Source organism: Rousettus aegyptiacus, unplaced genomic scaffold (genome assembly GCF_014176215.1).
Source record: "Rousettus aegyptiacus isolate mRouAeg1 unplaced genomic scaffold, mRouAeg1.p scaffold_m13_p_2, whole genome shotgun sequence".
Lineage (NCBI taxonomy): Eukaryota > Metazoa > Chordata > Mammalia > Chiroptera > Pteropodidae > Rousettus > Rousettus aegyptiacus.
In genome coordinates, this window is record NW_023416295.1 from 141,671,202 (window position 1) to 141,699,178 (window position 27,977).

The 27,977-nt window shown below is 35.3% G+C and overlaps 1 long non-coding RNA gene across 1 annotated transcript in view; it reads left to right on the top strand.

Moving 5' to 3' along the window:
- Positions 1-27,977, top strand: part of LOC107514391 — an 89,181-nt gene that overhangs the window by 18,898 nt on the left and 42,306 nt on the right. Inside the window, exon 2 of the long non-coding RNA XR_001597767.2 lies at positions 8,066-8,148. This is a non-coding gene — a long non-coding RNA (uncharacterized LOC107514391). The remainder of the gene's footprint in view (positions 1-8,065; positions 8,149-27,977) is intronic.

Genomic DNA, 27,977 nt, shown 5'->3' on the forward strand with positions numbered 1-27,977 from the left:
TTTATTTACTTATGTATGTACGTGTGTATTCATTTGTTAATTTATTTATTATAAGGAACAGCTCACATCATATGGAAGCTAATAAGTCTCAAGATCTGCAGGATGAGTTGGCAAGGTGAGAACTAGGAGAGCTGATGGTATAATTTCAGTCTAAAGGCTTGCAGGCTGGAGACCCAGAAGAGCTGATTATTAAAGCTGATGTTCCAGTTGAAGGGCAGTCATGCAGCAGGAATTTTACTTAGGGGAGGTCAGTCTTTTTGTTCAAGTCAGGCTTTCAGCTGATTGGATGAAGCCCAATTGGATGAAAGCAATCTGCTTTACTCAATCTACCAATTTAAATGTTAATCCAAAAAACCCTCACAGACAGATCCAGAATAATGTTTGACCAAATATCTGGGCATCCCATGACCCAGTTAAGTTGACATATAAAATTAACTATCACAGATGTCATAGATTTACATTTTTTTACAGCTTATTCTCCTTCCTGAAATCTTGAAGTCAAAAGGAATTATGATATTTTGTTTGAAATGGGCCACAGAAGAGAAACTTACTGAAAAATCCTTCTGGTGTATTTACAGCATGTGTACAAATGTCCTCTACTGCTTAGTGAATATGGGTATGCCTCACATTGACAACAAAATATTTGTTTAGTAAATAAATATAGAGAAACTCTTGGTCTTTTAATTCGGTGGAAAGGCATCAGATCATGGCACGTTTTGTTGCCTACTAAGTTAAATGGTCATATGCATTGATTTTTATATGTCAAGATGGGTATCATTGTGCCTCTAGCATTTAGAATGTCCCTAACAAATAGGAGCACAGACTTCTCTTCATTCTCCTTTCTTCTTTAATGGGTTTGAATTTTATCTGTGACTCAGGTGATCTTTAGTGGTAACAATAGAGCAACTTCAATCACTCAAAGGCATCTGACAGAATGGAATACTAAAAATGTTGTTGAGTATAGCATAACACTCACGTTTGGATCCTGCATTGTTTGGAATTATCTATGTTATTTCACAATTTGAAAGTATCACAATGAGGCAGAATTTGGAGAGAAGCCTTTTTGAGTGTCCCAACCCATGTCATTTTTAATCATAAGTGTTCCTTTCTTCAGAGCTCTTCTGTCCTGGATAAAGGAAGCACTGAACTGCACAGAGATTATCTTTGCATGGTTTAGCTAATAGGCATCAATAGTTCAAATAATATTCTTATTTTGCATCTGTTTTTCCTTTGGAGCAATTCAAAACTGTATCTCTTGACGTCCCAATTGAATCAAGCTAAGAGAAAGTCTTCCAGACTTTTTGGGGAAAAAAGTCAAAAGCTAAATTTAAATGCTGAATTAAGGTGCATTCCGTTCTCTGTGTGTCATGATGAGAATACTTTATCAGATAAAATTACCAATAATGAAACTTTTAAGTGACAGATGGCCTTCTAATGTTAAGTCTCAATTACTATGACTGGGCCATATGCCTATTACACCAGGAACATTCTTTGTTCCTTTTTTTACCCTCAGTGAAAATTGTGTATATCTGTATGTGTAACTGGAAGAATTCATCGCCACCTTTCATCCCTTGCAACCATTTTCCCTGTGCCCCCTACCTCCATGAAATATTGAAAGAAAAATAATCTGAGTCTTTATAGGAATAGTGAAACTAAAGTCCCTCTTAGTTTTACCAAGGAAGCAGCTGTTGAAAGACTCTGTGGTTCCCCCTCTTTTTCTGATAGGCCCTCAGGTGGAGGAAAACAGAACTGAGCCCTGCTCTGCATCGTAATGAAACTTGATGTTTCCAGGGAAGAACATGTAGTAGTTATTAAAGAATAAAGGAAAACATTTTATTTCTTAGTATAGGTTTACACTGTTCTGCCACTGGAAATTGACATCTCTGCTAGATAAGGGTGTCTATGTTTGATTTAATAGGTTCGATAGTTAAAGAAGTAGAAGTGCCTCCATCTCTTACTTCTCTGTATTGTTCACTGTTAGAATCATAGCCTCCAGAATACAATAGTGCCCAGCACCTGGTAAATATCACAACATTTTTTGATATGTTGATGAAAGAAGGTCCAGCCTAAGAAAAAGCCTTAGAAAAATTTATTTGAGCCAAAATGATGACTATTTGGGAAGCAAAATCTCAACGAATTGAGAAAATGTTCCAGAGAATGGCAGTTTTGCAGCTTATTTTATACATTAGAATTAAAAAGAAGATGTAAGAAGGATTACATGAAATTTTTGTTGGTGTATTAGGAAAGCAGGAGAAAATAAAGTAGGGAAATCTCTGAGATTAGATAAAAAGCAAAAAGAAAAGTCACTTCTTTCACATTGGCAGGTACAGGATAGTTAACATCTACAGCACATAGAGATGGTATTCTGAGAACAAGTCAACAATGAGGGGTGTGTAGTCTTGTGCTCTGGTGCCAGTGGTTGTGCCTTTGAGGAGTCTGGAAAAGAAAATTACTTTCACGTTTCAAAGGTCTGTTACCTTAGATGCACAAAAACTATGGATGATTTCAAAAAGAAAGACTGACCTTTGTCCTGTTCATCTGTTCCTTTCAGTTTTATATCTCGCATATGAGTGAAATCATATGGTTCTCAACTTTTTCTGACTTATTTTGCTTAGCATGATAATCATAAGAGCCATCCATGTTGTCACAAATAGCAGTATTTCATCTATCTTATGGCTGAGTAATATTTCATTGGATATATGTACCACAGCTTCTTTATCCAGTCATATATTGAAGGACACTTGATTGTTTCCATGTCTTGGCCATTTTGAATAATGCTATGATGAACATTGAGGTGCATATATCTTTATGGATAAATGTTTTCAAATTTTTGGGGTAGATACCCAGAAGAGGGATTCCTGAGTTACATGGTAATTCTGTTCTTAATTTTTTGAGGACACTCCATTCTGTTTTCCATAGTGGCTGTACCAATTTGCAGTCCCACCAGCAGTGTATGAGGGTTCCTTTTCCCCACAACCTCTCCAATAATTATTATTATTTGTCTTGTTGATAATAGCCATTCTAACAGGTGTGGGGTGGTATCTCATTGTGGTTTTGATTTGCACTTCTCTAATAGCTAATGAAGTTGAGAAACTTTTCTTACATTTGGTGGCCATTTGTATGTCATCTTGATAGACACAGACAACAGTTCAGTAGCTACCAGAGGGAAAGGGGGAAGGAGGTAAGGTAGATAAGGGTAAAGGGGGTCAAATATATGGTGACAGAAGATGGGACTTTGGGTGGCAAACACACAATGCAATATATAGATGATGTATTATTGAACTGTACCTTGAAACACATAATTTTATTAACCAATGTCACCTCAATAAGTTTAATAAAAAATAAAATTAAAATTAAAAGTAGATAAAAAATGATTGACCTTTGTCAAGAAAGCTAAAGGCCTAGGATGTGACTACCCACCATAATCTATTTTTAGTTAAAAATTTTTACATTCAGACCACAGTGTGGCTACTTTCAGTCTCTGGATATGTAAGGCCCACCATGCAGGACTCTCCTGAACTTGTTTTGTTTTGTATGCAGCCCCTTTTTTTTGGTCCACAAATATGTGAATGAACACCTGATTTTATAGACTGATTCATATCTGATGCAAATTACAATTACATTCATGCTTAAATGAACACATTTAGGTGTTTCAGTAAATGAAACAAAAAGTTAACTTCATACTGTGCATTCAGTTCTCCTTGCCTTTGTTATTTTCCTGGAGCTTTAGTTCACTTTTAGAAAAGTGAATCGGGGTGTCTTTCCACTGTTCTCATCCTTGGTTGCACCCTCTTCCCCCTGCCATAAGGTACAGGAATTCATGCATGGGAATCAAATGCTGTGAATGAAGAGAATTTCCCATCTGCACATGTTGGGGTTGACATAAAGATACTGTTTTTAGAACATATTTACAGATGCTGGCCAAAGTGATGGGTTGTAAGAGTGTTTTTGGGGGGTCAAGGAGTGGGAAAAGTTATTATTACATCATTGACCATGTTTAGAATTACCAGCATATGGTGATAATAAAAAACAGACTAATATTTATTCAGTGTTATGACTTTTAAAATCATCTACAGAGTGTGCACCTCTTTATAGCCAACACCCTGGCTAGACCACCACTGCTTTATAAGTTCCTCTTATTAAGATTTGTAGTCAGATGTGTGCCTCTGATTCAAGCACACTGTCACTTCCCAGAGGACCTACAATCAATCTAGATCTCACTCTACTCCCAAGATGAGGTTCTCATGTGTATTCTTCAAGGAACACAAAATGGGACCCCCAAAACAGAGGTGGTGGTTAAAATGGAAGAAGACCCAAGCAACACTTTCAGTCATTTCTCTAGCTTCTCTAATTTCAGATCTCTTAAGTTCTTTTCAGAAAAATATCCATTGGATCTCTGTATTTATTGCTTGGTTGCTGGAAAGCCAAATGGATCTTGGGTTTTGCCTGTGTCTAACTCTGCCAAAGTAATAAGGACCAAGGAAGTGTGCCAGGTGTGTTGGTTAACTTTATGTGTCTAATTGTCTGGGTCATGGTGCCTAGGTATGTGGTCAAACATTATTCAGATATTTCTGTGAGGATGTTTTTAGATGAGATTATCATTTATTTTTTATTCTTTCTTTTTTTCTTTTTTTGCAGAATGATAAAATTTTAATGGATTTTAGGTGGAAATGTTTCTAGTCAAAGCAACTTTCAAAAGCAGAACAAATGTTATAAATAACCATTTCAGAACAATTTTTAGAAGGTTCTAGTATTGGGTTATACTTCAAAGATGTGATAGAACATATTGAGTTTTTTAATTTTTGCAACACAACCATGGACAGGAAATACAAAGACACCTTCCTGGAGAATTGTGTTACTGAATCAATAATGAACATTTTGAGTGGCTTCTTTATTTCTCTCTCCCTGCTCCCCCCCCCCCCACTCTCTCTTTCTCTCTCTCACTCTTCCTCTCTTTTCCCCATAGACAATTGTACTAGCCTCCAGGCAATTTTATGAAATAAAAAAAAATTCCATCACACAGAATTTACTTACTTTATTTGAATAGGGAAAATTTTAATCTTGTCAGGAAGTCACTTCTGATGATCACTCTTCTCATATTAATTCTATTTCCTACACTTCTGAAGATCACTTTTCTCTTATATTAATTACTGTTATTCCCCTTTCTGAGTTTACCAAACTTTGTTTTAAATGAAGAGGCCCTATCTTCAAATTAAATTATTCTTTATCTCCCTCTAAGCATAATAAGAACTTTCATACTGTATCTTATCTGTCTGCCAAGTGTTAAATGACACAATTCTTTAAATGGATAGGTATTTTTACTCAATTATTCCACTTTAGAAATTTATCCTGAATTAGCAAGGATTTATATACGAAGATTATCTCTTTCTAAAAACTTTTTAAAAAGAGAAATTAACATTTAAATTGGTGGATTTTGATTAAAGTGAATTGTCCTCCATAATGTGAGTGGGCTTCTCCAATCATTTAATAGTCTGATCTGAATAGAATAAAAGATCGATCTCCCCTTGGCAAGAAGGAATTCTGTCAGCAAATGGGATTTGGCCTTTGGCCTTTAGCATTGAGCCACAGCATCAGCTTTCCTGAGTCTTCAGCCTGATGGTCTACCCTGGAGATCTTGGACTTACCAGCCTCCACAATTGCATGATCCAATTTCTTAAAATAAATCTTTCTCTAGGTGTATACTCACCCTTTTGGTTCTGTTCCTTTGGAGAACCCTAACTGCTAGAAATTTGGGAGAAAGCATCAGCTAATAATAAAAGATGTGCTGCTTCCTGGAGGAACTTCTATATACCTCTTCTCTAGGGAGGTGGCTGGGGTGCAAGAGACCATGGGAAGAAGATGGTCAAGAATTCAGAATCCTGATTCTGAATATCTCTTTTTAGAGACAACATTACTAACCAGAGCATATTCTTATAGCTGTCTCTAGAGAAATAATACACTTTAAAATAATGATATTTTCTTGGTTTAAATAACAGAGTCTCTAACTTCTAGTCTAACAATATGCTCCCTAAAAATATTAATTAGTAGGTTGTTTTCTTTCTCAATAAATAATAGTATCCAAGGAAATAATTAATGTAAATTGCAGTTACCTTGAATGGAAGTGGAACCACCAGAAGCTAGAAAAAGAGCAAGTGTCCTGTACAATGTGTTGTGCTGTTTTGAGACAGTTTGGCAGAGATCTACATGAGGAAAACTATAAAACTCTCATGAAATCAATGAAAAACTAAATAAATAAAGAACTAGTACATATTCATGATTAGGAAGACTTAATATTGTCAAGATGTCAGTTCTTTCCAACTTGACCTATAGATACAATGCAATATCAATAAAAATCTCAGCAAAGTATTTTGTGAATATCAACAAACTGATTCCAGAGAATATATGCAGAGGCAAAAAACTCAGAATATCCAACTCGACATTAGAGAAGAACAAAGTTGGAAGACTGACACTACTCAACTTAAGACTTACTATGAAGCTACAGTAATCAAGACAGTGTGGTATTGGTGAAAGAAAGGACAGATTAGTGGAACAAAACAGAGAGCCTAGAAATGGACCCACAAAAATATAGTCAACAGATCTCTGACCAAGGAGCAAAGGCAATACTGATAAACCAGAGCTGAGGGGCTTCATCACCACTAGACCCACCTTACAAGAAATGCTAAAGGGAGATCTTCAGGTTGAAATGAATGGATACTAAGTAATAACATGAAAACATATGAAAGTATAAAACTCACTGATAAAGGTAAACATATAGCCAATTTCATAATACTCTAATACTATAATGGTGGTTCATAAATCACTTATCTTTAGTATAAAAGTTAAAGACAAAAATTTTTTTAGTGATTTTAGCTAATATAATTTGTTAAAGGATACACAATGTAAACAGATGCAAAATGTGACATCAATAACATTTAATGTGGGGGTGAGGAAAAAGTAAAAGTGTAGAGATTTTGTATGAGATTGAAGTTGCTATCATCTTAAAATAGATATAACTATGTTTTATGTTAACTTGACATCTATGAAAGGGACACTCTCGTAGATACATAAAAGGTAAAGAGAAAGGAATCAAAGGTAAAGAGAAAGGAATCAAAACATACCATACAAAAAAAATCAACAAATAATATTTTATGTTAACTTAAAACATATAAATGGATCTTCGTATACAACTTTTTTCCCTTTGGGGATCTAAAATCTTTTCTTTGAGTATGGGTGCACTGTTTGAAGTTCAATATCGTTTTCCTTCCATTAACCACACCAATTATGTATCACTTGCAATGTCTAGGTTCTGCTTCTTTACTGTGAAGTGAGAACTTTAAAAAGGAAAAATATTCTAAGTGCAGAATCTTAAATTTTTATTACTTTTCCTCCTACTTTGTTTATATTTGTCTGCCTCCATATAATTGATTATAATTTTTATTGTCATTTATATTTATTGAGTCTTTCCAAAAATTCAACTCGACTTTCATAGAAACAGCAACTTTATTTTTTACTCATAGTTCCTAGGCTTTTGCAATATTTAATTAAATTGTGAAATGATAATAATCATAAATTGAACTGGCATGAACAGGGTTGGAATCAAACAAAACTGTATCTTTGTACATATATGACATGTGAAAGCAGGAATGGGTAGAACTACTAAGCCAGCATTTTGTGGGACTCAGTTATCAGTCAACGTACATTATATGTTGGGAATAAAGAACTCTGATTAATCTGGTGAATTCATTAAGGGGAAGTCTGAGATTGAGTTTCTATCATATTATGCCAGAAAAAAATATCTTTATGTGAAGATAGAAGCTTTTGAAAACTTAGAATCCTGTGTATCTGATTTTACATTTTATGAATGTACCTATAGATTTAAAATATTATATTAGTGAGGATAAGAAAGAAATACAGCTAACCATATTTGGTAGGGTAATACATAGTACTATGCAGAAGCAAATAACACTGTACCATTCATAAGTATTCTGAAAAGATTGCTTCGCATTATATTATGAGGAAAATTTATTTCACCAGTATTATCTTCTTGTTTTTTTTTTCCTTCCAGAAAGTGATAAAACATCTCATTGAGGGAATTTCTGTATAAGTGGACCTGGAATACACATGTAACCCTGAAAATAGATCGTCTGAGTAAGTTACTGTTTCAGAGACAAGAGCATTGATTATTATGAACTCCAGGAAATATTTTCTCCCAGAATGCTTGCCTGTGTGGGTTCTCTGCAGCTCCTTATAGACTTTATGTCACCAAGTCCTCCCAACAAACATATGTGGTAGGAGCTTGGATCTCTACTTGGTGTTCAAAGAAATCAAAACTCAAAAAAATTAGATAAACTGACAAAAGTCAAATGTTTATTAAGTGTCTGATGCCAAGCCTAAGCTTTTTCCTCCTTACACAGCCGTCTCTTTTCCCAGCTTGAAGTGTCCATAGGTGCCGGTCAGGAAGATACAAATATGCTGAAACTAACTAGGAATTGCCCTTTACATTTTGAGTGAACATTCCCTTTATAGAGGTGCTACATGCTATGACTTATGCAAATCTTCAGAGCTAGGAACTATTAACAACAATGATAATCATTTTCTCAAAAATGATTTCACATATTCTTGTGTTAATTTAAAGGACAAATCTTCTAACTCCTTCTCATGAAAATAGAAATCCCTATCTACATAAACTATAATAATGAGCTAAATTAATTTCCCAGTTATTAAGACCAGATTATTCGAAGTTTCTACTCATTTATAAAACTATTAATTATCGCTAGTATTACTTATTTTAGATATGAAATGAAATAAATGCACTAATGTCTAGAAACAGAAGTGTTGACTGGGTATGCTTTGGAGATTATTTTGAGACTGCAGTTAAGGATAATGTTTTTCTCTTTATTAAAGAAGTAAAACAAAGAGGCTGGTGACTTCAGAGAGAATGTATGGAATTTAACTTGATTTCAGCAGAAAGAAAGGAAACAAAACAAAGCAAAACTAGGGCTTCAAAAGATTGGTTTGCTTTAAGTGCATTTGCTGTTTTAAAAATGTAACTCAAACTTGGCATATACGAATTAGTAGACCATGGCTTCCATGAGATTTTAAGCCTTTAACGAATAGTAATGAGTGAAGAACAATACAGAAACTTTGATCTTGAGACAGATCTGTCAAATAATAGAATAGAAAATAATAAATAGCAGTTTTCTTGATTGTTCTACAGAAGCCCAGTGTAAGTTGACACACTCAGATGATCATTCACATGAGAATAAGTGATACCTACTCTCTAAATCTGCTTTTTTTCCATACCCTTGCTCATTTTTCCCACCCAGACTGTCTTCCTTATTCTAGCTTCATCAGTTGAATCCTTCATGGACAATTCATTATCAAACTTTTCCTTGAAGCCTCCCATGAACACCTCATTTAGAAGTTCTCTCCCCATTCTCTGAACTTCTAGGGAATGTATGATCTTTTAAAATCACATGATATGTAATAGGCAGTGATTAAATATTTAGGTAGTTATGTACATATATTACCTCCTCTATGTGTAAACCCTTGGAAGGAAGGAACTCAGGTTTATACTTCATTTTATTTCTCATCATAAATAACAAGAGATATTCAAAGAGGGGATGCTAATACCTACTTAATGAATAAATGACAATGTAATGAATGCTTTTTGCCACTATTATTTTTCCAACTTGTCACTGATGCCTAAAATTTAATTATTAGTGATACATTTCACTGACTAAAGCAGTATACATTTTTCCATAAAGGCAAATAGTCCAACATTAGTAGTCAGTTTTCACTTATTAATGTGATACATGTAGCTAGATATAGATAGATAGATAGATAGATAGATAGATAGATAGATAGATAGATAGATATAGATATAGATATAGATAGATATACAGTCTGGGACATTAGGTATATTTTTATATATATATATATATATATATATTTGTGTGTGTGTGTGTGTTGCCTGAAACATTAAGAGATGATAAAGTTTTTGGGTAGTAGGAAGGGAAAGCTTGACAAAAGAGAAGTGAAAAAAAAAAAAAGGGAAGCAGAGCCTTCCAGAAAAGCTAGGCACCTCTATATCTATACTTTCTCCAAGCCCTGCTATGAATATTCTCACTAAGAAACTCCTCTAAGAAAACATTTTTAATAATTTTTTTGTTCTCAAACTTAATTCCAACATGGCATTGTTCAAATCTAAGGCCTTCCTGAAACTTGATAAGTATTGGCAAGTTCGATTCCTTCAAACCTGGCTGATTATTTGTTCGGAAGCAGCTAGACCTGGGATTTGTCTTCACCACATTAAAACATTTGTCATCCTTCCACCCATCTGTGGCAGGACACAGTTGTTATGGCTGTCTTGCCAATTAAGCTCATTTAGGGCTTTCTAATTGAAGTTTCAAATAGTGGCATCTGTTCTTCATCATCTTAATCTGTGGTCATTTTCCTGAATGGCCAGAGATGGCCAATTCATCCTTAGACTGAAAATCAATATGCCTCTAACCTCATGTAGCCCAGGTTTTATGAATAACATCCGTGGTTTTATTCAGTAATGTTCCACCTTGCTTTGAATCTTGGAAAAATAGAGATCATTCTATACTCTGTTTCCCAGATGGTTCTGTCTTTAGCTGGCATTCAGCAATGAGCCAGAAGTCTGTTTATTAGAATAGACCTGGGAAAATGCTCTCTCTAGTGTACTGTCAGGGATCATATCTTTCTCATCAGATGCTACCGCAAATGGCTTTGTAATCAAGTGGAGATTTTGACAGGTTGAGCAATGACAGGCATTTCTTGGGGTGCAAAGTATGAAAAATTTTTCCATTAACCAAAGATTTAAGTAATAAGTTAACAGAACATTTTTGATGCTGTTACATTCAGGTTAGGCAAATGGGATATTGATGTCCACCATGTAGATTCTACAGTCAGCATTATATTATTTCTACTGTACATTCATCTATCTATTCATTCTACTCTTTATTCATCAATTCATCTAATTTTGGATGCATTTCAAAGTATATATCAGTATAGTCCTCCCTAAATACTCCAGCATGTGTTCCTTTAAAATTCAAAATTTAACAGATAGCCACATGGGAAAGAACAAAATGAGGCCATTATCTTACACCATACACAAAAATGGACTCAAAATGGATTAAAAACTTGAATGTAAGTCCTGAAACCACAAATACCTAAAAGAAAACATAGATGGTAAGCTTCCTGATATGTTCTTAGCGGTTTTTGTTATCTGATTCCTAAGACAGGGGAAAGAAAAGCAAAAATAAATAAATTGGACTACATTAAACTAAAAAGTTTCTGCATAGCAAAGGAAACCATCAACAAAATGAACAAACAGCCTAATGAGTAGGAGAAGATATTTGCAAATCATACATATGATAAAAGGTTAATGTCTAAAATATATAAAAAACTCATACGACTCAGCAACAACAACAACGAGATCAACCCAATTAAAAAAAATTGGCAGAGGAATTAAATAGACATTTTTTTTTCAAAAGAAGACATATATATAGCCAACAGGCACACGAAAAGATGTTTAGCATCACTAATTACCAGGAAAATGCAAATCAAACCCACAATAAGACATCACCTATATCTATTAGAATGGCTGTTATCAAAAAGACAAGAAATAACTAGTGTTGGAGATAATGCAAAGAAAAGAGACCCCTCATACACTGTTAATAAAATTATAAATTGATGCAGCCACTATAGAAAACAATATGGGGGTTCTCCCTAAGATTAAGACTAGAACTACTATATGATCCAGCTATTCAACTTCTAGGTATTTATCTGAAGAACATGAATACTCTAACATGAAAGGACATATTCACTCTTATGTTAATTGCAGCTTTATTCACAATAGCCAAGATATGGAAACAACCTGAATATCCATTGATGGATGAATGGATAAAGAAGATGTGCTATATACACAAGGAACTGAACCACAACAACAACAAAATCTTGCCATTTGCAACCATGTGGATAGACCTTGAGGGTATAATGCTAAGTGAAATGTCAGGGAGAGAAAGACAAATATTATATGATTTCACTCAAATGTGGAATTTAATAATAATTAAAAACCAAAATGAACAAAGCAAAATGAAACAAAACTTTATAATCCAGAGAACAAATTGGTAATTACCAGAGAAAAAGGGGCTCGAAGGGTGGGCAGAAGGAGTGAAGGGGGTTAATTGCATTGTGATGGATAGTAACTAGACTTTTGGGATGATCACTTTAAAGTATATACAGATGTCAAGTTATGATGTTATATACCTGAAACATATATACTAAAACAATAAAATAAACTTACATAGTAAGACATTATAGTGTAACAGAAGGCACAAAGGTGGTTGCTTGGGCTGAGAGTTCAGGGTATGATCACAGAGGGCAGCAGAGAGCATTTTAGGATTCAAGAATTTTTCTCTATTTTGATTGTAATGACGATCACATGAATGTATAAAAGTATCAAAGCTCATTGAACTTTACATTTCAAATGCACATGTTTTATTATGTAAATTCTGCTCCATGAAATTTGATTAAAAATGTTAAATCTCTCAAAACTATATAAAATTTATGAGATAATATAAGTGAAAATAGTAGCAAAATATCTGTGCCTAGGAGGTGTTTAGTATAATTTGTTTCTCTCTCAGTTTTATTTGTGGGTGATGTTTACAATGTGCTTCATTGTGAAGTGAATATTTCTGAGCTAGTTTGGACAATTTAGAATGTGAAACTTTGGTTACTAACTATTTTTTGGTAAAAACCGAGAGACTCCTTCTCTCCTTTTCTAAAATTATTCCAGAGATAAGGAAGGGCTAAGGGAGAAAGGTGAAGCAACTGGAATCGCATCTACATGGTTTTGTGTAATGTGCCTCATTCCCACTCCCTCCTGTATTCAGCCCTGAGATACATGAATCATTTTTTAAAAATAGACAATTGATCCTGATGGTGGCCTTTTATTGTTAGGAATACCTTTAGCCGTAAGTAACAGAAAATTCAGCCAACAATGGCTTGAGGAATAGTTTGTTTCCCACATAGCAAGAAAATGTGGCAGCTTGTGATGGTTCAGCAACTCAAAGATATCAGACATGGCATTCCTGAAGTTCTTGACCTTATCTTCATTTTCACGCTGAAGCTGCCCCTGCTTCAAGCATCAAGTTCATGTTTAAGTCATGAAGTGGCATTGCCAACTATCTCTGTGAAGCAAAAAGTTTTCCAAATGTTCCCCAGCAAGCAGACTCTGGCCAGAAGGATGACATGGCCATTTGTAGCTGTAAGGTTGGCTGGAGAAATCAGCTTACATGCTCCAGCTCCTGCGGAAAGGTTAGTTCACAATGGATATGGGCTAACCACCCTGCAAAAAGTGCTCCAGTCTCCTTGACCAGATACCTGAAAACTTCTTCCTTATCGGGGTTTTTCATCTTCTGCACTCTTAGATGTTAACTCCCAGGAAGATTTACAAAGCTGCTAAAGAAAAAGAAATTCTACCTAAAAAGAGGACCTAGGTAAAAGAAATAAGGTTTGAGCGCAAACTTAACCCTACATGCAGTAACTAATTTTAGGAGTCTGGGAGGGCTAATTAAATTCCTCCCTAATTGTTCATCCACAGATTTATACTTGAATTTCCTGTTTTATCCTTAATAACCCATTTATTCTAATTAATATATAGAGAGCATCTCTGAGGTTATAGTTGAAGATGTTAACTATAATTTTGTAATGACCTGTGAAGTGAGGAGCTACAAGAAGATTTTAAAGAGGATTAAGGAAAACAGAAAGGCACTGAAGGGGGTCGAGTGTGAGAATCAAAGATAAATTTCATCCCCTTGACAATTTTGTTCAGAACTAATCCTTGTACATCTTTAATCCATCATAATGGTTTATACATTATCTTTTCCTCTGGTAGCTGGTAATTGAATGAGATTCTTTACTTCTTTTTTCAAGAGAGCTGATATTAACCAACACATGGCCTTAGCTTATCTCCTATTACTCTCCCATAGAAACCAAAAGTGACTTCTTGCTGTTCTCAAAATATGCTGTGCACTTTCCTGTTCAGAGTGTGTCCCGCCCAGAATGCACCCTCTGCCCACTAAAGTCTTGCCTGTTGGTCAGTGCCATTTTCAAATACTCCCTTATTTGTTCATCCCTCTTAGAGTATATCAGTTGGAAGTATTTTTTTTCCAGTAACCATATGCTACTTGGTATGGCAGATATTGCATTACAGCCACATTAAATTATAAGGTCCTTATCCAAGAGAGTGACAACTAGCCATCTCTATAGTACCTTCTGCGACAACTTTCATGTTATAGGCACTTCGTTTTTGATCTATTCGTGTAATTTTTATTCTATTTTACTCTATTTGTAGAATAGATGTAGAATAAATTTGTAGAATAAATAGAGTAATATCGTGGCTTGAAAAACTAGTGGCCTGAACAAATTGAAAATCTTCCAAATGGTATGTGTATCTTTTTTAATGAATAACTCACTTTTGACATTTATGTTTGAGTTGTTGCTGTTGTTATACTTTAGAGATATCATTGAATATAATAAATGAAGAAGGACAGCATCTCTAGATTAGAAAACAAGAATTCTGAGCATTTGGCACTAAAATATATGATGGGTAGTAATTTATTTAGATAAATTTCTCAGAGAGCTAAATTGTTAATCTTGGTTACTTGCTACAAATAAATGGTAATTCCCAATTTTCTTTCCCTTAGGAGCATGTCTATTCTGACACGTCAACAACTTCAAGTGAAGTAGGCTTTGCATTTTTTTCATAGATTTCTTTCTATTATGGCTCTGATGTAGTGATTTGTCACCTGTGGAATCTAAGAATTCCAAAATTTTCAGGAGTGGAGAAATAAAATCATTGCTAATGATTCTAAAAAAGTCTAAAATTGTTCTCAAATTAAGAGTATGCTAGACCAAACTAAAGTAAAGGAGAATTTCCATCTAATAATTTCAGAGGTGTAGGGCTGCTAATTTATCTCTTTGTTCCTGTCCTGATACTTCATTGAAGCCTCCGAGGAGAACCTTGGAAAAGTTCAAATTAAGGGGGAGATATTTTAGGTCACCCCAGGAATTCAAATTAAACTGAATGCTGCCTGCTCCACCTCGACCCCGCAAATGAGGATCTTCTAATAACAAAACACCACCTAATCTCTTTTCAAAATGTTAGCCTACAAATGTAGTCTGCCCTGTCTTCTTGTTCAGGCTCAGATTCCCCCTCAGATCTGTGATGTTGTCTTCATTTTAAGAAATCAAGATTCTTTACCTTATGAAGACTGATTTACTATTTGAGAATGATCTTTCTTTTGCCAGGATGTCAAAAAATTGTCCAAGACTGTGTTCCTGAAATAGCTGAAATCATTTTCAAGCCAAACTCCATAAAAATTACATTTTATTATCCTAGAAAGAACCACAAGACATTAGTCACTGCTAGTTGCATTCCTACGCTATGAAAGATTTTTATTATTTCTGTTTCTATATTTATGAGAATGCCCTAGTTTTCCCATTATTTGGAACAAGTCATCACGATCCTTTACTGTCATCCATTCTGTACCACAAAGATTCTGATAAGCTCTGTGGACACTTCAGAAGTGCCAGGTTCTGAGTCATCTGAGGCTTTGTGCATCCTTTACCTCTGGTTTGTGGTCAGCGGCCAGGACAAAATGTTTCAATTCTTTAATCTCCAAGGCATATGAGTCTGGGAATTCACCAACAAGGACCCTTGGCTCCATTTTCTATAAGTGATCATTCCTGTGAATGATCTCCTTCCACTTCATTGTGGCGTTCTTGGTCAGTCTCATAGTGGAAAGAAAATGTATCGCCTTACCCATCTAAAGTGAAGATTCAGTAATAGTATAGGTACTTTTATATTCTGCCTTTTCACACTTTCATTTATACTGTGATTATTTTTAATATTCTTAGATATTTTAAAAATATAAGATGAATAGCATGTAATGTTTTTAAATATGACTGTATAATTTACTTCAATTTTGACATTTAGGTTTATTATTATAGGTTTTTTTTTTCAATTTTTAGCACAGTATTACACTAAGCATTTAATTTTAATAGTTTTTTTTTTATTTATTTTTGGCTTATCTTGGGTTTGAATATCAAAGTCCTAACAGAGATTCTATAACTTCCTCTTTATCTCATCTTATATTTATCATGAGGCTCTTTGGGATTAGAATAGAAGATAAAATAGAGTCAAAGAGATTCTGGTATTCTAAGTAGCAGTTTATTGTTTCCTCAGAACAAAACAGGAGAAAAGCTGTGGACTCTAGGTGTTGACTCTCACGCCTGGCTCATTTGCTGCTGGCAGGGGAAAGAGTCCCTCTGGGCAGTAGGAAAGGCCCGAGCATCTATGGTTTCGTGGAGATAGCTGAGAGGATAGCAGGTATTTCTTATTTTGAACTCAGAGGTGAAAACTGCCTTGAATATGCTTTGTCTTAAAGTGACTTAAAACTTTGGATTCTACAATTAGATGTCGTTTTTGACATAAGAAGTGAAAGCCAGTTTAACAATTGGTCTTAGCTTTGTCCCTCCTGCCCAGGGTGCAGTGGATTTTCTACCTTATTGGTCTGTGAGGCCGTCCCACCCCTTCTCTCATCACCTCTGTTTATATATGTGGTTATTACTTAGTGTTACAAATGAACTTTCCTTTATGTGGCATCTCTCCCTTTAACTATACCCCTGGCACCCTAGGTCGCTTTCCTGGGCCCACCTCTGATTTCAGCCATGCTTGTGATAAAAGTTCAACACAACCTTAGAGTCACCAGCATCTCTTCTGAACTGCACCATATGTCTTTTCATTTTTTTGTTCCAGGACCTTCCAACTCTGCAGGAGCCTATAAGAAATTGCTTGGCCCATGTACAAACTCAGTACAGAAATTTAGGGTACTTGATATCTATCAGCAAATATGGAATGACAGCTAGTGTTTAAGCATTGCAACCTCTCATTCTTTGTTCCATTAAGTGAAAATTCTAGGAAATATTTTGCCTACTTCTCTTGGCATCCCCATTACCCATAGTAAAAACTTTAATAATGCTCCCTCATATTTTCTTCTTCTCCTTCCTTTTCTCTTTCTCCTCATTATTTGACTCCTGTATCCTGGGATCATATTTTAAATACAGTAACCTCACCCAAGTTCTTGTCTCAGCCTCTGCTTTCAAGGAACCCAAATTAAAATAGTTGGCACAGAAGTGGTCCTTAAAAGACAGTTCTGAGAACTGGAACTTAGGCCTGGTTCACTCACCTGTCAGGAGCAGTTGGATGACATTAATGGTATAAATGCAGAGGTGATAACCTCTAGGAGGGTCATAACTCCTGGCAAGTTGTTGCATTACAATTATGAAAATGGTCACCTGTGTTGGATTAAAAAATGAAACAGATATAAGGAGAAGTGATGGTGCATAGTTTGCTGTAAACTGTGGGGTAAATCTAATCCCCTGCCTAATTGGTATACAAATTTATATTGAAACATAGTAATGTGCATTCATTTATGCATTGCCTGGCTGCTTTTATACTATGACAGCAGAGTTTAATAGTTGCAACAGAGACCATATTGTTAGCAAAGCCTAAAATATTTACTATCTGGCTGCTTTAAGAAAAAGTTTGCAGACTCCTAGTATATGGCATGAGTTAATCTCAGCCAGACCAGATTGCATACTTATTGACTGCATATTCACCTCCAGAGTTGCATGAAGCATGGTACTGATTCTTGAATAAAACTATAGAATTAACTAACTCAGTTAAGTTAGAGTTAGTTACCATGGGTCTGAGTTGTTTAGGGAACTGTGAGTTGAATGAGCTGAACAAAAAATATGTTTGGGCTAATACAAAAACTACAATTAGCGGCTATTTTTGGAGAGAAAAAAGAAAACCTCACAGAAGGGACAAACTTTGAACCTGTTGCATTAGATTAAAAGAAAAGCGTATTATACCTATAAGGACAAGTGGTGCTGTGCCACCCCCATCTAGCTAAACTTGGCCACCTAGTGGTAAATGACTCACTACCTAGTGGATGAGAGAGTCCAATGTCTTTATCTTTCAAATCTCATCTCATATAAATGAGAAAAGGTGAGGAAGAAGGCCCTATCAAGACTACCACTGATGTTCATAGCAGCATTATTCACCGTGGCCAAGACATGGAAGAAATCGAAGAGTCCTACAATAGATGATTGGATAAAGAAGTTGTGGCACATATATATGATGGAATATTACTCAGCCATACAAAGAGATGAAATACTGCCATTTGTGGCTACATGGATGGACTTTGAGATAATCATGGTAAGCGAAGTAAGCCAGGCAGAAAAAGTTGAAAATTTCACAATATCACTTATATGTGGGATATAAACCTAAAAGCAACAAATGAATAGGACAAACAAACAGAGACTCGTCGGCATGGACTATAGACTAGTGATTTCCAGAGGGTAGAGGTTGAGGAGGAGAGAAGTAGTTGGGGTAAAGGGGGTCAAATATATGGTGACAGAAAGAAATCTAACCATAGGAGGTGAACACACAACGTAAAAAAATATATATGTCTTATTGTTAGAGTGTACAGCTGAAACTTACTGAATTTCATTAACCAATGTCACTATAAAAAAATAAATAAATAAAATTCAAAGATTAAAAAAATTGAAAAAAAAAAACTATCATTGCTTCCAGCAGTATGGGTCAGCTAATGTATTTACTTGGAGGCAGGAACATTTGAGTTAAAATAAACAATAGTTGGAAGGTAAAGTAATTGCAGCCATTAAGTTTTTGGAGTATTGTGTTATGCAACAATATGCAGCAATCAAATAACTAATGCAATATCTATGGTGGATTAAAATGTGTGGTCTTTGATAAGCACTAGTAAGAGACTCACAGCTTATACATCTAGAGATATGAAGGAAGGCTTTTCTTTTCTGGAAGAGAACATTTCATCATATGATAAGTGTCAGGTCATGATGCACCACATAAGTTACTAGCAAGCTAAGCTGCTACTCATGCACTAGATAGTATCAGGCCCATGAAGTAACAAGATTGGATGAGCACAACAGCAGTGCATTGTACATATCTGAGACTGGAAGTTCCACAAGGCATAAGTAACTTTTTTTGGTTTTCTGGACCTCTATGACACCTACCTTTATTGAAAAAATGCTTCTCCCTTAGGGGATTTCCTAAGGCTAGTTCATAGAAGAGGAGGAAACATGAGACTACTTCACAGATGAGGTTATAAAAATATTCTAGGTGTACTTTAAATGCTATAGAACTATAGACATACTCAAGGAGCTCCGGAAAAACAGTGGTGGGGGATATCCACCAAGTGGGAAAATCTTTCACTGGTGCACTTGTCATCCCCTTTGTAGTTGGAGAAGTAGCTCATGATAAGGATGCACACAGAATTTTGGCCAGTAACAAGTAGCTTAGAAAGAGCAAGATCCAGGAAAAGGTGATTTGGAAAAGTGGCATGAAAATAGATTATTTTGGGGAATGGATACAAAGTGTGAGGACTTTATATTAACATTATGCCCACAGAGAACATCCATTGCAGAAAAGGCAATCAATACAGTAGATATCCATCAGTCTCTATCCTCAGGCAACCCCCTCATTTGAACAGAGGACCCCAAAAGGTAGCTATGGTGAAAATAATGAAGTTATCATGGATCCAAATCAAGACTGATTTAGCTATTGCTATGACTGAATGCCCAATGTTCAGGCAAAAAGGCCAACCCTGGGCTCTTCATTTGGGACGACCAACTTTTTACTTGAAAGTAAATTGATTATATCAGACCCTTTCTATGCTAAAAAGAGTTTTAATTTATACTTAACAAAATTATCTGTTGTGGATTTGAGTTTGCCTTCTTTATACATAGTGCCTTGGCCAACACCACCATTTGAGAGTTTATAGAATAAGTCATCTATCAGCATGATATATCAAACATGTTGTTTTAGACCAAGTGGCCAGTTGTATAACAAAAGAAGTACAAAACTAGGTACATGGCAATGGACTACATTCATCTTACCATATATCTTACCATCTTAAAACAGATGATGTATTAGAATGATAGAATGTTCAGTTAAAAACTCAACTAAGGTCCCAGCTTCAGGTTCAAAATGGCTAAGTGTTTGGGTATTAGTTTGGAGTGCTGTCCTCCAGAATACAGTATGTGTGTTGAATCAACAGTAAGTATATGGTGCTATGTCCTCCAAAGTAGACTAAATGGGCCAAGCAATCAAGGGATGGAAGTAGGATTGCCCCATCTCATCATCAATTTTGGATACCACTTGTGGAATTTGTGTATCTTTATAACCTTAACTTCTGCCTGGTCAGAGGCTCTACTTCCCTAGGAAGAAAGGTTTTTACCAGAGGACAGAATAAGAATTCTATTGGTTCTCTTGCCATCAGACCAGAAAGCAAAGAATGAAATGACTAAAAAGATAAGAGTGATTAGCCTGATTACTAGGGTTGTTTCTATACAATATTGCTAGGGAGGAAGATGTCTGGAATTCAGGGAACTCACTGAGTACATCTCTTGCTGTTTCCATATCTAGTATTATTCTCAAACAAACAAATTACGTATAAGGTTTTAATCTCACAATCAGCTTTAAGAGGGAAAAATATGTGTTAGAATTATTTTTTTTATATATACTTTTCTCTCTATTGGACTGTAAAGTGGAAGTAGCCAAGTAATTTATTTATTTTTAAAAGAGAAGATTACCTATTGCAATAAACTTGGGTGTCTTTACCACTGTTAGTGATCTTAAGTCTATAAGGCAAGGGACAATTAGGTTAATAGAAAATGGATTATCTGAATACTGGTTGCCATGGTATGCTCTCACTTGAGAAATAATTAAACATAATAAAAAGAAAACTGCCAGTTACTAGAGTTAGGTGAGTTTGTCACACAAGAAGGAAACTGTTACTCTAATATAATTGCAACGTTTGCAACGTTTGCAATAATAGCTGCCATTTATTGAGAACCAAGTATGCTATAAGCATTTTTCTAAGTGTTTTACATGCATTCTCTCAGTTAATCCTTACAATTTCATACAGTAGAGACTTACAGTTTGGGCACATGTGGAAACTGAGGTATGGAAATATTAAGTAACAAGTCCAAGTTCACACAGAGGGGTAATGAGTCAGGACATGAATCAAGGCTCTTTTATTCTAGGACATGTTTCTCTACCATTGTCATGCAGCTCAGAGATACAGCTGAGTGGTCTATTAATTCTGTACTTGAGCTCAAGAGCATATCTAAAGAGCTGAATTAATATCACTTTTAAATGTTTGACCCAAGATTCCTGACTATATTCCAGACCAAGCAAAAGCAATTTTATATATTTATATTAAAAGATAATGAGAGTGATAGATGCAACATACAGAAAAGCCCAATGTATGCTTCATTTTTTTCTAGGACATCTAATATTGAAGGTACAAATGAAGTGGACCTGAGTTCCAAACTTGTGCTTTTGTTGACTGTACCATATGAGTATGATTCAGTAGGAAAGATACAGTCTGGGAATTCAGAGACCTGCTTTTTAATGCCAGTATAGTCATCAATACTTTAAAGAAATTATTTAGCCTTCTGTGTTTTAATTTCCTTCAGTTGTCACATGGTTACCTACTCTCCACTTAACCACAGGGTTCTTACAAGGTTAAAAAGAATGTGGTTTGAGAAAGTTGAAAGTCCCATTTAAGTGTTTAGCACTATTAATCATTACTTTCCATCACTAAATTATGCATCTGCTATGTAACTCTGCATTGTTCACCGTATAAGATCATCTTTCCTGTAATCAAAATAGTCTTCACACCAAAAAATATTATTATGACCCTTGGGGTTAATGCAATATTTTCAGAGATGACACAGTGTAAGAATGGTTAAACCTCTGAGAATGCATAAATGTTTTCTTTTCCTCTCTTTCAATATTAAAGAAGCCATTGAGTGTTCTGGACAAATGCTCCTTTTGGGTGAGGTTCATAGCCTCACCGGTTCAGTTTCTCTTCTCTTGGAAACTCTGTGATGGTTTATGTAACCAGAATCCCTAGAACACTTGTTCATGATGTAGAAACAACGTCAAGTGTAGCTGTTGGTCAAATTCCTATTTGTCTTCCAACCCAATTTAGATGCCACAAGAATGGTCAGGCTTCTCTCAAACTGAAACATGGGCAATTTCCATACAAATGCTACAGAAGGATACTCTATGTACCTTTCACACAGGGGAAGAATGGAGAAAGGAAGAAGTCACCTCAGTGAGGAGAGAAATAGAAGATTATTGGAAATTAAATTAAAGCTAACACATAAGAGGACTGCAAATTCTAAAGGGCAGGGACTGAATCTTTTTATTTCTTTTTTCTCAGCACCAAGAAAAGCACTTTGTCAGCATTTTACTAAGTGATGTTAAAGGAAAGAATAAACAGACATTTAGCTTAAGAAAACCTATTCCATTTACTCAATAAAGAGAATCATTGTGAGGTTGAAGTTAGAAAATCAGGATTCAAGTCTAGGTTCTTTTCCTTACAATCTCGGTATTTGTTGAACTTCTTAAAGCCTAAAACTTCTCTTCTGTAAAATGGAGATTGAACCAGCCTCCATGTGAGTGACAGAGAATCCAGCTAAAATGTAAATCTGACCCAGATGCTTTTGCTTTAAAATATTATAGTCTCCAGGATCAGGTCCAGGTTTCCCAGCGAATCACAAAGTTCCCTTCCTGGTCTGACCTTTGGCTCTCTTTTGGATAAATAAACTCTTAAAGTAGAGTGACTGGGGAAATTATAAGCCCTAAACCTTAGCTGAAAGAACAGTCATGAGTATGTAAGACAGACTAGTTCTTACAAGATCAGGTCAGAGATTAGGAAAGCAGCCATTGCAAATAATAGAAAACTCGACTGCAGCAATTGAAATAGATGCAAAAGGATATTAAATGCAAAAGTGCTGAGGAGGAAAGCAGGACGCCATGTTCCAGGAAGAAAAGCAACCAGTGAGGGATACAAAACAATCCTGGAGAAGAAGTCAGAGTTAGATTAAATCATGCACAGTTCTGAATGATGCTCATATTAACCAGTATGAATTTTATGTGACATGCTATGGGATAAGCTTGAAAAGGGTTTTAAGTAAACCAGAATAAATATGAGGCAAGAGACAAAAAGGAATCAAGCATTTGGCTTTACAACCAATAGAATGCTAGGGACATTTACTACATGAGGAATGTGGAGAGAAATGAACTTTGTTGGTTGTGGGGGCAAAAGAAAGCAAATTAGGCATTTTATTTAGGTATGTTAATGGTTCCTATTAGACACTGCTATAGATAAGCTTAATAAATGCTAAATCTTGCAGTCTGGATTTCAGGAGTGAGATGTAGGCTAGAGAAAGCCTTTCTTTTCCTATTGGAGTTAGAAGCCTCCTTCCAATGTTCACCTCAGAGGATTTCAAATTCTTCCTCTGGAGTGGTAGGATTCCCAAGAAATAACCACCGAGGCAACTCAGCAAATTGAGGGAAAGTTCAAGGGGATGAAGCTCCTTTAACAGAGCAGCTCTTGTTTATTTGCTTGTTCTTTAAATTTGTTTTCTATGTATAGACTCCACATAAGATTTCATTTTAACAAAGTGTGAAAGTTACATTTTAATAACAGCTAGCATATACATAGTGTTTACTATGTGCCAGGCCCTGTACACACACACACACACACACACACACACACACACACACACACGCCACACACAAATTAGATATATATTAGTATATATGAGATATATCTAATAATTTGAATACCGCAACAACAACCTGGTACTGTAGACACTATTATTAGTTTTATTTTATGATGGAGAAACTGAAACAGAGAGCTTCAGTGACATACCTAAAGTCTCAAAGCTAGGAAGAGGTGGAGTCAGTATTCAGTTGGGTTCCTCACTACCATCACACTACCATAGAACGATATTGAAATTTTCTAACAAGGTTGACAAAACTTTAACCAACTTTGCTGCCTCGAGGCTTATAAAAACACCCCTAAGCAGCTCATGCTCTAACTAACCTGGATTGTGACTGTTTCTCAAGTCATTCATAGTCTTGACTCTATGTCTTTGTTTATTCTATCTATCAAAACCCAACTAAATACAAATGTTTTCCTAGAGGCTTCCTTGACTCCTCACCTTTTGAGGGCAGAGTGAAGCATGACTTCCTTTGAACTTTAAGAATGCTTCATTCACAGTCCAGTTACATCAATCATGATTTTTTTGTGTACAGATCTGTTCTCTACCTTAACCACATCCACACAGACATTATGAATGCTTTAAGGGCAACGACACATCTTGCATGTTTAACTGAGCTTCGTAAGGTCTCTTTACTTCCAGAACTATTGGTCTACAAATAAATACAGGTACAGAAGCAGCTATAATTCATAAAGAACTAGCTATAAAGAACTAGCATCTTACAGATTTTTGGATCAGACTACTCAGGTTTAAATCCTGGTCCAGCCACTTATCTACTAAACTTAGAGAAGTTATTTAAAATAACCTCCCTTCATTTCAGTTTGTATACTTATAATATATAGATAAAATGACCTATTTCATACTGTCATTAAAAGAATTAAACAAGACATGTAATACACTTGGAACAGTGATTGGCATGTAGTATGTATTTGATAACTGTTTTTGTTATTATCATTATCACATTACCTTTATTATAGAAATATATTTCTATGTGTCCCAGAAGATTATATTATATATTTTTAGCACTTATAACTATAAATTACATTACATTTTTTAAATAAATGACTCAATTAGTGGATAGACTATATCCATTGAATCATTCATTAATACAATAAACATTTATTATGTATCTATAATGTTTTATTGCTATACTAGTTTCTGGGGTTGTATGGGTGAACAACATAAATGTGGTTTCTGCTCTCTAAGGGATTATAGTTCCACTGGGATGGAGCATGGGTAGCACGAAAAGTAAATAGGCAATTCTGTCACAAGATAATGATAAAGAGTATAATAAGGGAGGTGCAAAGTGCTATGAGAATAAAAGAAAGATCTTTCTTCACGTTTGGGAGGTCTAAATGTTAGCTAAATTAATACCAGTAGCTAGACAGGTTAATGGACTTGGGGAAAACAGAATACAAGATGGCATGTTTAAGCAGAGCACATACAAAAAGTTTCAGAAGCAGAGGGAGCAAGGTTTTTTGGAGGAACTTCAGTGTGATTAGAAACAAAGCAGCAGAAGGAGATGGGCTCAAATCATGAAAGATCTTGTGCCCATTTTAGTTAGTTTGACTTGATTCTTAGAACAAAGGTTAGTTGTTGAAGGTCTTAATTAAGAAAGTAACTTGATCAGAACCGTATGTGAATAATATCATTCTAGTTTCATTGTATAGAACATGTTGGACAATGCCAAGACTCGGAGGCTATTATAGAAGTCAGAAAAACTAAGAGAGACTGAACTAAGTGAGTGGAAGTGAGAATGAAGTAACGAGGGCTGGAGCTAGATCATTAAGGCCTCATGATAGGTTAGATATAAGGTTTGGTGAGGAGGTAGACAAGTCTCATGTAATATTTTACTTTCTGAGAGATAAGTGAATAGTTAATGGTATCTGGCACAAAGATAACACACAGTAGACTAGAATTGATGAGAGAATGATGAATTCAGTTTTGTATATAATTAGTTTCAGTTGCTTATGACATGAAAAAGCAGCTATCTGAATTAACCTAGGGCTTGGGTTTTCCAGGCAGTGATTAAATGAAAAAGCAGAAAGATAACTGAAGATACTGCAAGGATTTAATAGAAGTGATGGTTCATGAAATCTAACTAGATAGGGAAGGCCAAGTAGAAAGAAAATCTGGGTAAACATAAATAAATAAAATAGATGAGTGAAAAACACAGAAGTGCTGTCAAAGTGTAAGCACAATGACAATAAGTAAGTAGGAAGAATGGGAAAATAGAAGTTATGGTTAAATTATTGAAATTGATGATTTCGGGGATAGAGTTCTTCAGGTTGATGACAAGGACCCAATTGTGGTTATGAGAGTTGGAAACAGATATGGAGGAAAGGCAAACTTCCACAGAAATGAGTCAATAAAGAAGCCAAAGGGTCAGGGTGTTGTACATGTCGTACAAATGTATATTTTACACCGTTCAAAATAGTGGCAGAATTCGGGATGGAGAGGAGGCCTTTAAAGTGGGAATGAAAGCTTTTGATCAATGAGAGTAACTGAGATATTAGTAGATGACACTAGGGAGGGGGTATTATTGACAGCAGAAATAATAGACATCTGTCTAGGCTTTAGAGATTCAGGGAGTCTCTGGTGGTAGCCTAGATACACTCTAATTTAAAATATCATTTTGGGAAAAATATGAGCAAGGCAGATAATGAAGCTGCACAGCTCAACTCACCAGTGGGCTATATTCCCAGAAACAGAGTGAAAGCAGATTTTTCATTATCAGCTCTAGCAGGTTGAATCCACCTGGGAGCCCCAACCATCTCATGCAGTTATTTCTTTTCTGGCTTTGAAAAATTGGCACCTAAGGATGAGAACAGGGAATATAAGAAAACAGGAAAGTCCTAATAAGAATTTATTCTTTCCAAAAGGCTATTTTTAAGACTAGGATTTTTTATTTTTTAAGAAAAAAAAAAAGGTTCAAAGCTTCCCCCCCAAACCTCTCAGAATCTAGGAGGAAGGAAATGCAAAAACAAATCAGTAAAAAGAACGGGAAATTCTCCACTCCTTCAATGTGTTCCAGTACAAACATCATGGGAGATGTGGAAAACTCCACAAGGCAGTGTTTCATAGGATTATAGAATTTTGAGCTGGAAGGCTCCCTGATCAAATGGACCAGTGCTTCATTTTAAATGAGGATGCACTGAAGAGGCCAACAGAATGGAAAAGAGTCAGGCTGAAACATTGTTGATTAGAAAAGTCGTTGCATATTTCTCACAAAATAATCTTTCAGTTGCACAAGGGAGGGGTGGTGGTGGTGGAAAATATCCTAATGATTCTGATGGTTTTTAAAAGAGAATCTTAGATAAATTTCATTATGGAACTGTAACTCTAATCAGAATTTTAACAAAAATTAAAATACTCATAAGAACTTGTTCACTTAACAGTTTATATAAATTTGTTATATAATCTCAACTCTGAAACTTTTAAATAGTTCTGTAACTCTGTGGCATGACAAGTACCTTTAAATGCAAAGCCATTTTCATGTTACTATGACTATCAAATCAGAAATCATGCCAATTAGTAAACTTAAAATGATTTACTCCATTAATGTTTCAACCTACTATTTTTCTCATGGTAACACAATATTTTAGATATTTTTTCTTTCACTTGAATACTTCATTTGCATATACCTAAAGTGTACCTAATACAATAAATTAGACAAAAGAAGGAGACACTTATTTGTCATTGATAATAACTATAGGAAGTTGGGCAAATCTAATAGTCTCTTCTCTTTGCCGTCTGATAATATGGCATAATTTGCTTAATTATATCTCCAAGCATATCTCACGTTGGCTTTGTTTCTCGTATCTTAAGACATTTTCAATTTTTTTTTTATTAGCTGGCTTTTTAGTTAAATAAAATCTCGCTATGTAAAATATAAAAGCCAAAGTTCTCGTTGAAATAGTTAGTGATGGCACATGGCCCTCATCTCAGCCCAGATACCTCTTCACTCCATAAATCTCCCTCTATCGTAGCTCTAAAAGATTTTGTGAAGCTGGGGCTGAAAACCAGTGCCATAAGAGGATCTATAAAAAGCATGGGCAAATAAATATTCTTAGACTAACTAGTTTATTTATACACATATCCACCCCTTACATGTATTTACACACATATGCATACACATACAAGATATTTATTTAAAAATCTATGCATAAACTGAGACCTGGTCATTTAGAAAAAGCATCATAGAAGCCAAATAGAAAATATTACTCTGATGTATTTGGAAACATTAATGGAGAATGGAT